General features: G+C 43.9%; 1 protein-coding gene and 1 non-coding gene across 2 annotated transcripts in view; one reads left to right on the plus strand and one right to left on the minus strand.

Moving 5' to 3' along the window:
* dhx34 (DEAH (Asp-Glu-Ala-His) box polypeptide 34) overlaps window positions 1-12,906 on the minus strand; it is a 107,261-nt gene extending 94,355 nt beyond the window's left edge. Inside the window, exon 1 of the mRNA XM_039768037.1 lies at window positions 12,719-12,906. The gene's annotated coding sequence lies outside the window, so the exon portion shown is untranslated. The remainder of the gene's footprint in view (window positions 1-12,718) is intronic.
* A 105-nt stretch (window positions 12,907-13,011) lies between these two features.
* trnae-cuc lies at window positions 13,012-13,083 on the plus strand. The gene has a single exon. It is a non-coding gene; the product is annotated as a tRNA-Glu (tRNA).
* Window positions 13,084-13,654: the final 571 nt, after the last annotated feature.

Below are 13,654 nucleotides of genomic sequence, written 5' to 3' on the forward strand. Positions count from 1 at the left end.
TATTACATCCACTTACAACTCGTTTTGCACCCTGGTTAAAAGGACACTGAGGCCGTAGATCTTATATTCCTTTCCTACTTTTAAATAAAAGAATCGTAGCCTTTAACAAATCCAAACGTTTACCTTTCGCAGCACGTTGCTATCTTCCGTTAAGCAGTAGCGGGAGCAGATCGTTTTGGAGCCATAATGAAGGGCTTGACTACACACAAAGATAAACACAAAAGAGCACAACTCTTACACAGCGAAACACGCTTGATGCTGAATGAGTGAGACGAGACTTCTGGTTAACACTGCATTCAGCACGCAGGAACTTAACTGCGTGTTCTGATTAAGTTAGCTTCTCAGTCATCCGCCAGTAGCGTCCCTTGTATGAAATCAACTGGGCAAACCAACTGAGGAAGCATGTACAGGAAGTAAAAAGACACATTGTCCGCAGAACCCGCGAAGCAGATATTTAGTTATGCTTTCATATAAAATCCACGATAGAGTGAAGCTGCGAAAGTCGAAGCGCGATATAGCGAGGGATTACTGTAGTTCACTTTATTTATAAGGCACTTTACATTTGTAGCAAACCTCAAAGTCCATCCATCCATTTTCCAACCCGCTGAATCCAAACACAGGGTCACGGGGTCTGCCGGAGCCAATCCCAGCCAACACAGGGCACAAGGCAGGAACCAATCCCGGGCAGGGTGCCAACCCACCGCAGGACACACGCAAACACACCCACAGCACACACTAGGGCCAATTTAGAATTTTCGCCAATCCACCTAACCATATAACCAGGTCATATTTCTGCAACAGGACTCTCAGAGTCATGCTAGACGATTTTTCATCTGAATCAGTCCCACTCCCATGTGGGGTCCCCAGGGTTCCATTTTAAGGCCACTACTTTTTTCAATCTATATCCTGCCTTTAGGTGCAATTTTTAGAAAACATGCAATTTCATATCACCTATATGCTGACGACTGCCAAATTTATTTCTCCCTCAAGCCAACTGACTGTAAACTTCCTTCACCTGAACGATTCAAAAACCGAGGTCATTGTTTTTAGTCCCGACTGCTAGGGCTGTTCGATATAACGATATATATCGGATGACAATATGAAAACGTCTATCGCTGCACAATACGCTATCGTTTGTTTCGTGGTGTCGCAAAATAAACTGTTTACGCAATATTTTTTCATTGTTTTGATGGCCACCACGGGAATGCAGACACACTAGCATGGCTGATGAAGACGAGGCAACACCAGGTAGCTCCACACAGAAGGACCTTGTTCCTAAACGAGGGGCTACCTCTGTAGTATGGAGATGGTTTGATTTGAAAAAAGTCTGACACGGACCAGAAAAACGGCACTGTGCAAATTATGCTGCAAACCGATCGCTACCACAGACTCCAACACGACAAACCTCTTCTACACCTCCGCAAAAAGCACGTGAGCGAGCATGCAGAGAGTTTACAACTGAGAGGCAGGCCACGTAGGATATTACAGTTGTAAAGGTACTATTTAAACGAGCATGTTAAAAGCTTGGAAGATTACAGTAATTGCTACCAAAACAATTTGCTTAAGGCATAATTTTCCCTGCAGCGCTTTGCTGTCAGCGCTAATCTTGTTAAAATGTACGCTTAGCCAATAACCAGATATCGACGGTAAATCTTCTAAGCTAGTTACCGTTGATCGCCTCGCAGCTTGGGGCTGGACGGCATCAACACGCGTTAGCCATCCAGTCCCACGATCGGGTGATCAGCTGTAACTCATTAACGGAGATTTGCCACTACAATGTGCAAATTAACATTTTACTAGAATGTAGCCTAAAAATATTATATTTAATATTATATATTTAATATATTTTTGTCGTAGTTCCTATTGCTGCTACAGTTTGAAGTACAATGTTTACATTTGGTTTTGACAGTTAATGTTAGACTTGTATTTATTTTGTTTAAAGGGTTTATTGGCCTTATATAGTTTAGTTGTTAGTGCTTTGATCCTTTTATATTTAATTTTACTGTACAGTTCACATTTTGTTTATGTCAGGCATTTTATATAGCAGTATTTTATATTGGGCCTTTAGTAATTTGTTTTTGAAAAGTGTTTTATATTTGATACATTAACATTTTATGTTTACATTCTAAGTCAAACATTTGCTCAAATGTTCTAAATAAAAGAACAGAAATAATTACAAGTTGAGTACTTCTCATTTTTGATTTTTTTAATTTAAATGAAAAAAAAAGGAGTGTTGATTATATAAACTATTCACTGAATACAAAGAAAATGTACTATATCGCGATATCGGGATATGAAATGAAATATCGGGATATAAGATTTTGGTCATATCGCACAGCCCTACCGACTGCAAACGGACCCCACCCCTTGGCCTCGACTCTCTTCCCATTCCAGTAACTTCGTCTGTCTCCACTCTTGGAATCAAAATGGATACGGTCCTGAAAATGGATGCTCAAGTCAACAGCACAGTAAAATCCTGCTTTTTCTATCTCGGGCGAATCGCCAAACTCAAGCGTATTCTGTCTAACCACCTCCTGGAGTCAGTAATCCATGCATTCATTACGTCCCAGCTCGACTACTCTAATTCCTGCCTTTTTGGTAACAGTAAAGCCACTCTTTCTAGACTCCAACTGGCTCAAAATGCGGCTGCAAGGCTTCTAACTGGAAGCAGCAGAAGCCAACACATTACACCGATTTTAAAAACCCTACACTGGCTGCCGGTTAGATTCAGAATCGATTTTAAGATACTCCTCTTAACCTATAAGGCGCTAAACGGTCTAGCCCGCATATTTGAGTGTCTTGCTCCATTGTCACAATCCTCTTCGTGTTCTTAGATCCGCAGATCAGTTGCTCCTAACCGTTCCCAAGGCACATTTTAAAGCTCGTGGTGAAAGGGCTTTCTCCGTCTGTGCACCTTTAGTGGTTAGGCAAGCCGCCTCAGTCGCCACATTTAAATCACGCCTAAAAACGCACTTCTTCACATTGGCTTTTAATTCTTAACCTGTCTCATTTCCACTTGCTTCTTCCTATTTCTCAGTTTTATTGGGTCCTCTGACCTGTTTTTAGTATCTCTGTTTTAATTCTCTCTTAATGTTTGTTTTTAATATTTTGTTTTTAGTCTTGCTTCTTTTTAACTGTACAGAGCTTCGGTCAGTTGTAATGCTGTGTTTTTAAGCGCTCAACAAATAAAAATGGGATGGTAACCACCTGCATGTCTTTGGACTGTGGGAGGAAACCCACGCAGACACGGGAGAACATGCAAACTCTACGAGGGAGGACCCGGGAAATGAACCTGGGTCTCCTAACTGCGGGGCAGCAGCACTACCACTGCGCCACCGTGCCACCCTAATCCTCAAAGTGCTACTTAAAAATATTTAAACAAAGACACGACAAGATAAAACAGTGGTTAGTGTCATTCCTGTTAATATGCTTTCCTAAACAGAAAAGTCTTTAACTGCAATCTGCTGCGTTCTCAGGCTCTCTGGTAGGGCATTGAAGAGCCGTGGAGCAGCGACTGCAAAGGCTTGGTGGCCCATTGTATGAAGTTTAGTCACAGGGGGGTGAAGGCGGTGGGTATTTGTAAAAAGGAGGTTTCTTGTAGTGGATTGTAATATAAGGAGCTCTTTTGAGATATAGTGGAGAATTTCCATGGATACACTGATGAGTGAGTTTGTATTCAATACGGAGGTGAAAAGGGAGCCAATGAAGTGACCGGAGGATTGGTGAAATGTGTTCATATTTCCGCACCCTCATCAGGATCCTTGCAGCACTATTTTGAATTTGTTGGAGCTTTCGAAGGCTCTTGTTGGGTATCCCGATGAGGACAGCATTACAATAATTCAGCCTGGAGGAGACTAAGGCATGAACCAGCTTTTCAGCATCACAGAGGGAGAGGTAGGGACGGAGTTTGGCTATGTTTCGGAGATGAAGGAATGCAATTTTACAAAGGTGATGGACATGTGTATCAAAATGACAGACGGGACTCTAATTTGACACCCACATTAGTAACAGAAGGGGATAAAGTAATGCTATGACCACTGTTTTATGTCCACAGTTTTCTTTCACTGTTACACTTGTTGGTATATTTTTGTTCTTTTACTAGATAGATAGATAGATAGATAGATAGATAGATAGATAGATAGATAGATAGATAGATAGATAGATAGATAGATAGATAGATAGATAGATAGATAGATAGATAGATAGATAGATAGATAGATAGATAGATAGATAGATAGATCGATCGATGGCCAGCTTGAAATCCCAGCCAATACCCCCAGGCTGCCAGATGAAGCCGTCCCTGCAGTATGGAGGTGCCCCAAAGACCAGCAGGGAGTCATGGACAATGGAGTTTTTATACACAGCCCTGCTGGATACCACAGGGGCCGCAAGTGGGAGCTGCAGGGAGGAGCCAAGAGTCATATGTGCCCTATAACCCGGAAGTGCGTCATAGGCAGAGCGACGGCAGAAGTGACATACTTCCGGGGTGAAGAAAAGGACTTGTACCTGACCCGGAAGTGATAAAGAATCACATGGACTGGGGATTGGGAACACTTCTGGGTCAGGGAATATAAAAGAACTGTGGGCGCTCCCAGACGGAGAGCTGAGCTGGGTGGTAGGAGGGCAACGCGTCTGGGAGTGGTGGAGAGTATTATTGTTATTGTATTGATTTCTTATATGAGTATAGTGGAGGGGAGGGTGCTTTGTGCACTGTTGCATAAAAATAAAGTCAACCTTTGGACTTTTTCCTGGTGTCTGGAGTCTTGGACAGGGGTTCAAGGGAGTGATAGCACCTCCTATCTATCACAATAGATAGATAGATACTTTATTAATCCCAAGGGGAAATTCCCATACTCCAGCAGCAGTATACTGATAAAGAACAATATTAAATTAAAGAGTGATAACAATGCAGGTATACCAGACAATAACTTTATACAATGTTAACGTTTACCCCACCCCGGTGGAATTGAAGAGTCGCATAGTGTGGGGTCTCCTCAGTCTGTCAGTGGAGCAGGACGGTGACGACAGTCTGTCACTGAAGCTGCTCCTCTGTCTGGAGATGATCCTGTTCAGTGGATTCTCCATGATTGACAGGAGTCTGCTCAGCCCGCCGCCTGCCACGGATGTCAAACTGTCCAGCTCCATGTCTACAATAGAGCCTGCCTTCCTCACCAGTTTGTCCAGGCGTGAGGCGCCCTTCTTCTTTATGCTGCCTCCCAGCACACCAATCACAGAAGAGGGCACACACCACAACCGTCTGGTAGAACATCTGCAGCATCTTATTGCAGATGTTGAAACACTATGTGTGTGCTAAACACTAGTAATGGGAAAATGAAGCCGCGTGAAGCTTTGAGGCTTTCTTTCTATTTGTGCAGAAAAAGATTCAAAGCTTTTCAAGCCTCGGCCTCAGTATAAACAGTGACATCTAGTAGCCAAGCTCTCTAGAGCGCAAGTGAAGCAGCCCTCACTGTTTCAGTCTCATGTCACCAGTAAAAGGTCAGAAAAGTCTGTGTTCATTTTATTCTGTGAAGGTCCTTGACCATTTATACTATTCAACTTTTGAACGCCGTTTTCCGCTGTTAGTTGCCACCTGTCACCAAAGCTCTGCAAATCTCTCTCCTCACAACCCAACACTGTTGAATGAGAATGAAGCGTTTTATATCGGCTACCTGTTAATTTAGCGCCAAAGCTGTCAAACTGACGAAACGTCGTCAAACCAATAAAGAGCCAGTGAAGCACTGAGGACGTTCGAAGCTTCAAATGTCACGGGTCATGTGACAGCCGTGTTTTGCCACAAGCTCCGACACCGTGATTCGACTCACAACTCATCAGATTGACTGATGCGAGCTTCGATATCATTTTCCCCGTCTCTACTAAACACTTTTTTTTTCCCCTCACTCAACTAGGTTGTGCTTGCCAGGTGGTGTCTGGATAGAAACGTTTAACTCTTTTAGGGAGGATGTCGACTTTTGTCGACGCAAGGGATTGAGGGCGATAAAAGCTGTAAACGTCGATACAACTCCCCTTTATGTTATACGTAGACCCTTTCTTTGCTAGGAGGGCTGTTAGACTCGTTGACTTGATGTTGAATCCCTGCGTGTGCGCGAGTAGCACAGAGTGAACTACGTCTAGAATGGCACTGACATCGGGCAAGAGAGTGAAGCAAATGTGCAAAGCAAAATACTCTCTGTGGAATTATTTATGTTTTGTGTATTGTTGCCGATTCAGACTTTGACTTTCCAAACTCTGATTTTGATGCAAGTGATCTGGAGATCGAAAACGAAAGTTAGGTACCTGCATCAGCTGATCGGTCCCCAGCTGAATGTGCAGCTGACGAAGCTATGGCAATGTACAGTCGTGACCAAAAGTTTGGAGAATGACACAAATATTAATTTTCGCAAAGTTTCCTGCCTCAGTTTTTATGATGGCAATTTGCATCGACTCCAGAATGTGATGAAGAGGGATCAGATGAACTGTAATTAACATGCAAAGTCCCAATCTGCCATCCCAAAAACACCCATTCCCCTGCATGTCAGGCCTGCCACAAAAAGACCTGCTGACGTCATCTCAGTGGTCCTCTCATTAACAAAAACCCCCCAATTCTGACAAACTCCAAGCATCGATGATGCAAGAATGGGCTGCCAACAGTCAGGATTTGGCCCAGAAGATGATTGACAGCCTGCCAGGGTGAATTACAGAGGTCTTGAAAAAGAAAGAGGGGCCAACACTGCAAATATGGACTCTGCACATAAACTTCATGTCGTTGTCAATAAAAGTCTTTGAAACTTCTGAACTGCTTGTAATTCTACTTCAGTAGACCATAGAAACATCTGACAAGAAAATCTAAAAAACACTGAAGCAGCAAACTCTGTGAACCGACACTTGGGTCATTCTCAGAGCTTTTGGCCACCACTGTACAAAGACATCTCTCGAACTTCGATTTTGATGCAAACGATCTGGAGATCGAAAACGAAAGACAGGTGCCTACATCAGCTGATCGCTCCCCGGCTGACTGTAGTGCTGAACATGCTCATGTGGCGGACGCGCCTACGGTAATGTTCATCCTACGAGGGCTACGCAGACACAGATCTGCTGGTGGCAAGCTGCCTACCGGACTTCACCAAATGACACGGCCTGCTTGTGGACACGACAGACTACCAGCCGATTATATCAAGTTGATTTTTTTTTTTTTTCTGGAAGGTACCTTTCACCTTATGAGTGATGAGACAAACAGGTGTGTAATAAGGATGTGAATTTACATCTGGTAGAGCACAGGATACGCTCAGTAGAGCAGCAATGGAAGGACACCAGCAGTTTTTGGGGGATGTTATTACCCCTCGAGGACTCTCAGGAAATAAAGTCTCTGCTGAGCCTTCTTTGCCAACTCAGCTGTGTTCACACCCCAGGACAGGCCTTCCATGATGTGGACTCCCAGGAAGCGGAAGTCTGACACCCTCTCCACACAGTCCCCTCCAGATGTAGAGTGGTTTGATGTCCGTTTTCTTTTTTCCTGAAGTCCACGACGAGCTCGTTGGTCTTACTTGTGTTCAGGAGCAGGTTGTTGTCAGTGCACCACACTGCTGTCAGCCACTCCACTTCATCCCTATAGGTGGACTTATCATCCACAGAGATGACGATGGTGTTGCTGAGGCGGGAGGGGGTGCCGTCCAGTAACCAGGTTACACTGGTTACCTGTGTCTTTCAGAATTGACTTTAAAATTCTTCTTATAGTTTACAAAGCCTTAAATAATTGCACTCCATCTTATATATCGGAATGTCTGACACCTTATATTCCAAATCGTAACCTCAGATCCTCAAATGAGTGTCTCCTTAGAATTCCAAGAGCTAAACTTAAAAGAAATGGTGAGGCGGGCGGCCTTCTGCTGCTATGCACCTAAAATCTGGAATAGCCTGCCGATAGAAATTCACCAGGCTGATACAGTAGAGCACTTTAAAACACTGCTGAAAACACATGACTTTAACATGGCCTTCTCATAACTTCACTTTAACTTAATACTGATACTCTGTATGTTCAATTCTTCATAATAATTATTCATGGTGGCTCTAAAACTGCACTGACCCCTACTCTCTTCTGTTTCTTTTTCCGGTTTCTCTGTGGTGGCGGCCTGCGCCACCACCACCTACTCAAAGCACCATGATGCTCCAACATTGATGGACTAAAAGCCAGAAGTCCACGTGACCACCATCATCATCATCATCATCAAGTCCTTCCGTGAGAATCCTAAATCCAAAGAGGACTGTTTCATTTATGTTAGGTAGATTTCCCAGAGGGGACTGGGCGGTCTCATGGCCTGGAATCCCTGCAGATTTTATTTTTTTCTCCGGCCGTCTGGAGTTTTTTTGTTTTTTGTTTTTTCTGTCCCCCCTGGCCATTGGACCTTACTCTTATTCTATGTTAATTAATGTTGACTTGTTTTATTTTCTTACTGTGTCTCTTATTTTTCTATTCTTCCATCATGTAAAGCACTTTGAGCTACATTCTTTTGTATGAAAATGTGCTATATAAATAAATGTTCATGTTGTTGTTGTTGTTGCAGTCACGTGTGTACAGCGTGAAGAGCAGGGGGCTCAGCACACAGCCCTGAGGAGAGCCGGTGCTGATGCTGATGGCCGAGGAGATGTGAGGGGCCACCCTAACCCTTTGTGTGCACTCAGCCTGTCAGGAAGTCCTCACAGGTGGCGCAGACGTAGTGCTGCTGCTTTGGAGTAAGGAGACTGTGGAAGACTGTGGGTTCGCCTCCCTGTGTGGACAGCGCCTTGAGTACTGAGAAAAGCGCTATATAAATGTAATGAATTATTATTATGATTATTAGGAAGTCTTTAATCCATAGACAGGTGGAATACGGGAGTCCAAGGGCTAGCAGCTGGCATACCAATCTGTGAGGGAGGATGGTGTTAAAAGCAGAGCTAAAGAGGAGACGTGCGTAGCTCCCCTGGTGCTTCAGATGGGACAGGGTAGCATGGAGAGAGCAGCAACAGCGTCCTCAGTAGACCGGTTACATTTGTCATAAATAAGTACCGTATGTACTCACGTACTCCCTGCGTGGAGTTTGCATGTTCTCCCCGTGTCTGCGTGGGTTTCCTCCGGCCCGGTTTCCTCCCACAATCCAAAGACATGCAGGTTAGGTGGATTGGCGATTCTAAATTGGCCCTAGTGTGTGCTTGGTGTGTGGGTGTGTTTGTGTGTGTCCTGCGGTGGGTTGGCACCCTGCCCGGGATTGGTTCCTGCCTTGTGCCCTGTGTTGGCTGGGATTGGCTCCAGCAGACCCCGCGTGACCCTATTCGGATTCAGCGGGTTAGGAAATGGATGGATGGATGGATGTACTCACGTATAAGTCGGGTCTTGAAACCTGAGAAATCGATCATAAAAATCGGACCCCGACTTATACGCCTGTTCAAAAATACGACACTTAATGTATTTACTCTTTTTAACGTCTTCTTGCCTCCTCCAATCTTGCATCAATTTCTCAGACACAACGAATTTTGTTGCAGCAGCGTAGTTACCAATTTCTTTCGCCACTTCAACAACTTTTAATTTAAAACCAGCTTCATATTTTCCTCTGATCGAACGCTCCATCGTAGATAAGGGACGCTCATACGATAAAGGAGTATGAGGGTGTGAGATACGAAAAACACAAAACAGCACAAATGTCGCTTTGGAATAGCTCAGATATTACCGTGTGGTCACCTATATAGAAAAAAAGGCAGTGTGCCCGTGGCTACTCTCTCAGGTGGGTGTTAGCATATCATAATCTCTTCGACCAATAGCGTGAGGTTTCCGCATTCAAATTATATGCCCGACATTATAAAATCCCGGAAATCCATCCATCTATTATCCAACCCGCTATATCCTAACACAGGGTCATGGGGGTCTGCTGGAGCCAATCCCAGGGTGCAAGGCAGGAAACAAACCCCGGGCAGGGCGCCAGCCAACCGCAGGGCATACACACACCAAGGACAATTTAGAATTGCCAATGCACCTCACCTGCATGTCTTTGGACTGTGAGAGGAAACCCACGCAGACACGGGGAGAACGGAGAACATGCAAACTCCACGCAGGGAGGACCCGTGGCCAGGCAGCAGTGCTACCCACTGCGCCACCATGCCGTCCTTATAAAAGTTGCAATAAAAAATACTCTTTATTTGACATTTATTTTAGTAGCATAGTGTATCTGTTGGGGGGGTTCCAGCCTCCCTTTAAACTCCACCCATGCTCAGCTGATTGATCACCAGACGTGCCACTGCATTTTGAATCATCAGCTGTGGCTCGGTGACACATCATAGAGCTGCAGTAGTCCTGACGTGACGAGGGCAGAGGCTGCCTGCCTGCCACAGGAGTTGCACTGCCTACTCTGTCATACGGTCTGATCTTGCGGCTGTCGAATGGCGCAGTGATTCTCAACCTTTGCGGGGTCACGAGTCACCGCAACGTTTTTCTCAGGTAAGTTTATTCGGGAGACGGCGTGGAGGGGGAATTCACCTGCCAGGATGGAAGGGACTCAGCCCGATAAACCTTGCGACTAGCTGCGATACACTACCATTAAAAACAATGGCAACTCGTGACACGGGAACAGAGCGCATCTGCGAGACTGAACGACTGAAGACACGAGATGGGTCCAGCTGCAGACCGTAGTAACTCCCGAATTCAATAGACCCAGTGGACAGCCAATTGGATTGTAGGTTTCTGTCATGTGATTTACTTGACTTGAGTGTTTTGATTTGGGAAAATGGTTCAAGGGGTTCTTTAGAATAAGTGGGCAAAAATCAGAGAGAAGAGGTCCGATACTTCAATAAAATTTACTTATTCAATTATGACATTTAAATACATATAATGCAGACACAAACTTGTGCTTACAGCAATATCAAAAGACACAAACTTGTGCTTATCAAAAGACTCAGAGCCATCATCCTAGACCAGTAGACTGAGGGAGCCCGCATGTCAGTCTCGACAGAGGATCAACTCATTAGCCTACTCAAAGGTACCGGGCGGTCGGGCGGTCGGTTGAGCTTCCAAAGAAACTGAGGGTGAAACCTTCCCTTATATACTAATTGAGCGTCCTTGCCCAAAGCGGCTTACGTGCAAGTAGTGTATACAGAAGTGATCAGTTTCAGTACACACCTTCCCACGGGACGCGGTGTTGTTTTTTACTTGGTCCTGATGGAGACGGCGCCTAGTACCAGAAGGCACACAAAAATTAAGAGCTGTGTAGTGAAGCCCCTCGAAGTGAAAAACAAGTCAGCATAACCCTTTGGCCATCTTCCCAGTACATTCCTTCTTGAAGCTGGTCTTTGCACTGAAGCGACCAACGCCCATCTGCTCTCCTGATTTCCCTTCCTTTCTTTATTTCACCTTTGCTTTTTACAGAGAAAAATCCTTCCATTACATTGAGTCAGAAAACCTTCCCTCAACCCTAACCATAACCAAAGTGTAACCAGGCATTGTCACCGATGTACCATTTAAAGTGACAACCTCTTCAATGAAGTGGAGCTCCCTTAAAAACAGCTGGGGCCTCATGTATAACGCCGTGCGTAGAACTCGCACTATAACATGGCGTAAGCACAAAAGCCGAAATGTGTTTACGCACAGAAAAATCCAGATGCAGGAATCTGTGCGCATCTAACTTCCACGTTCTTCCGCTACATAAATCCCGATCAGCGGAAAACTAACGCCGTGCACGCCAAGATTATGTAACGCCCCAAATCCCCCCAGAATTACGCCTATTTGAATATGCAAATCAATATAAATCGCCCTTAAGAGCAGCCTTCTGTGAAAAGACAATGGGAAAAGCACGGGGGAAAATATAAGAATTTCAGCGAATACGAAGTGGAGGCAAATGAAAAACATACAATTTGTTCAAATAAGCAGTGGTATAATCAACAAAATGAAGTTGATCGAGTGACATAGCGTGTTGGAGAAACTTGAAAGTTCAAATCCACAAATCGCACAGTGCCGGAAATAAAAAAGAAGTCATTTTTTATATTATTAATGCCATTAACAATTAATTATTAAAATGTACAACTGATAATCATAATTACATAGGCATCAGTCACATATTGATTTCCACACACCCAGTCCTAATAGCAGACGCATATTTTTTTTGGTTATTGCAAATAAAGTCTTACTCCTTGCACAACTGCTGAAAAGCCCATCGCTGCTATTTATTCTTCTATTTTTCAAAAATAAAGCTGAAAACCTTTCCAAGCTATCCCATAACACACCATGCGCTCGCGCCCGCCTGAACGTCAGCTTTACACTTAAACTCACAGACTCTCAATCTGCAGAGGCTGCCCGCTCCTCCTGTCCCTTTTGATGCCATCACTGATGTTCTCCACTGTCGCACGTCAAGGCCGTTTAAACATGACGGGTCACCTCTGCCCGTCTTGAGTGAATAAGAAAAACTTGACGTTCGTGGTGCCGATTAAGCGTCTTTTGAAAAACGAGGCGTATTCTTCTAAGTGTGCTTCGTGCAGACTCCTAAGTTGTGGAAGGCGACCTCAAACTGAACGAAAAGTGTATGGATCGCTTAAATAGTGTCTTCACCCAGAAGGTTTTAAATAATGGATGAAAGTTTTCTCATTGTATTATTTACGGGCGCGCCGTTTGTGGGGATACATAACAAAAACAAGAAACTGTATTAATATACACAATAACGTCATACATTGAATACATCTCAAAGTACATTACAAAACACTTTACCTTCCAAGATCTCGCTATGACATTGCGTTTTGATGTCACTGCCTTAGAAAATATCCATTATTTTCCTAACTCTTGCACTTCACTCTCGCCGAAAGCCACACGTGTCCGTGTACATTTTTCTTATTTTTTTAAAAAAAGTACGAAGAGTGTTGCATTCCGGTTACAAAACAGCAGAAGACATGTATGAAATGTGGTCACTTCCGCCGTACAAACGATTTAAAAAAAAAAAAACTCTCGCGAGATTTGATATTTACTCTTTCTAATAAGCCAATTTGAGCAATGTGTAAACAACTTCCCTGGTGGTCTAGTGGTTAGGATTCGGCGCTCTCACCGCCGCGGCCCGGGTTCGATTCCCGGTCAGGGAATGACAATTTTATTTTTTCCATTGTACAATTCTCTATCCATCCACTATCCAACACGCTATATCCTAACCACAGAGTCACGGGGGTAGATATAATTCAATAATTTGAAATTCACTTTACATATATTTTTTGCATTTTTTTAGACTAGATAAAAATAATTTGCATGCATAGATGATGAGGTTAGGAGCACACACTGATACAGTGCATTGCTGCACCCATCACACGACAAACCAACTCAGAATCCAGCTTAGGACCCGAGTGCAGCCATGCAACGGGTGATACTTAAGCACCACACTAGTTCAGATGGAATGAAACAGTGCAAGTTTTTTATGTTGGCTTGGAGTGCCAATTCTGCCAACAACTCCCAGGTTTTTCCCTGCAGGGCCTACATGCAGGGCTGGATACAGATTAACATGGATAGAGGAGCTAGTAAATAAATAAATATATGTGCAAATCTTTTGTCACGTAGAAAATTTTGATGACTTTCAAGGGGATTCAATACTTTTGCACGCCACTGTAGATAGATACGAAAGGCACTATATAATAGATAGATAGATAGATAGATAGATAGATA

Source organism: Polypterus senegalus, chromosome 11 (genome assembly GCF_016835505.1).
Source record: "Polypterus senegalus isolate Bchr_013 chromosome 11, ASM1683550v1, whole genome shotgun sequence".
Lineage (NCBI taxonomy): Eukaryota > Metazoa > Chordata > Cladistia > Polypteriformes > Polypteridae > Polypterus > Polypterus senegalus.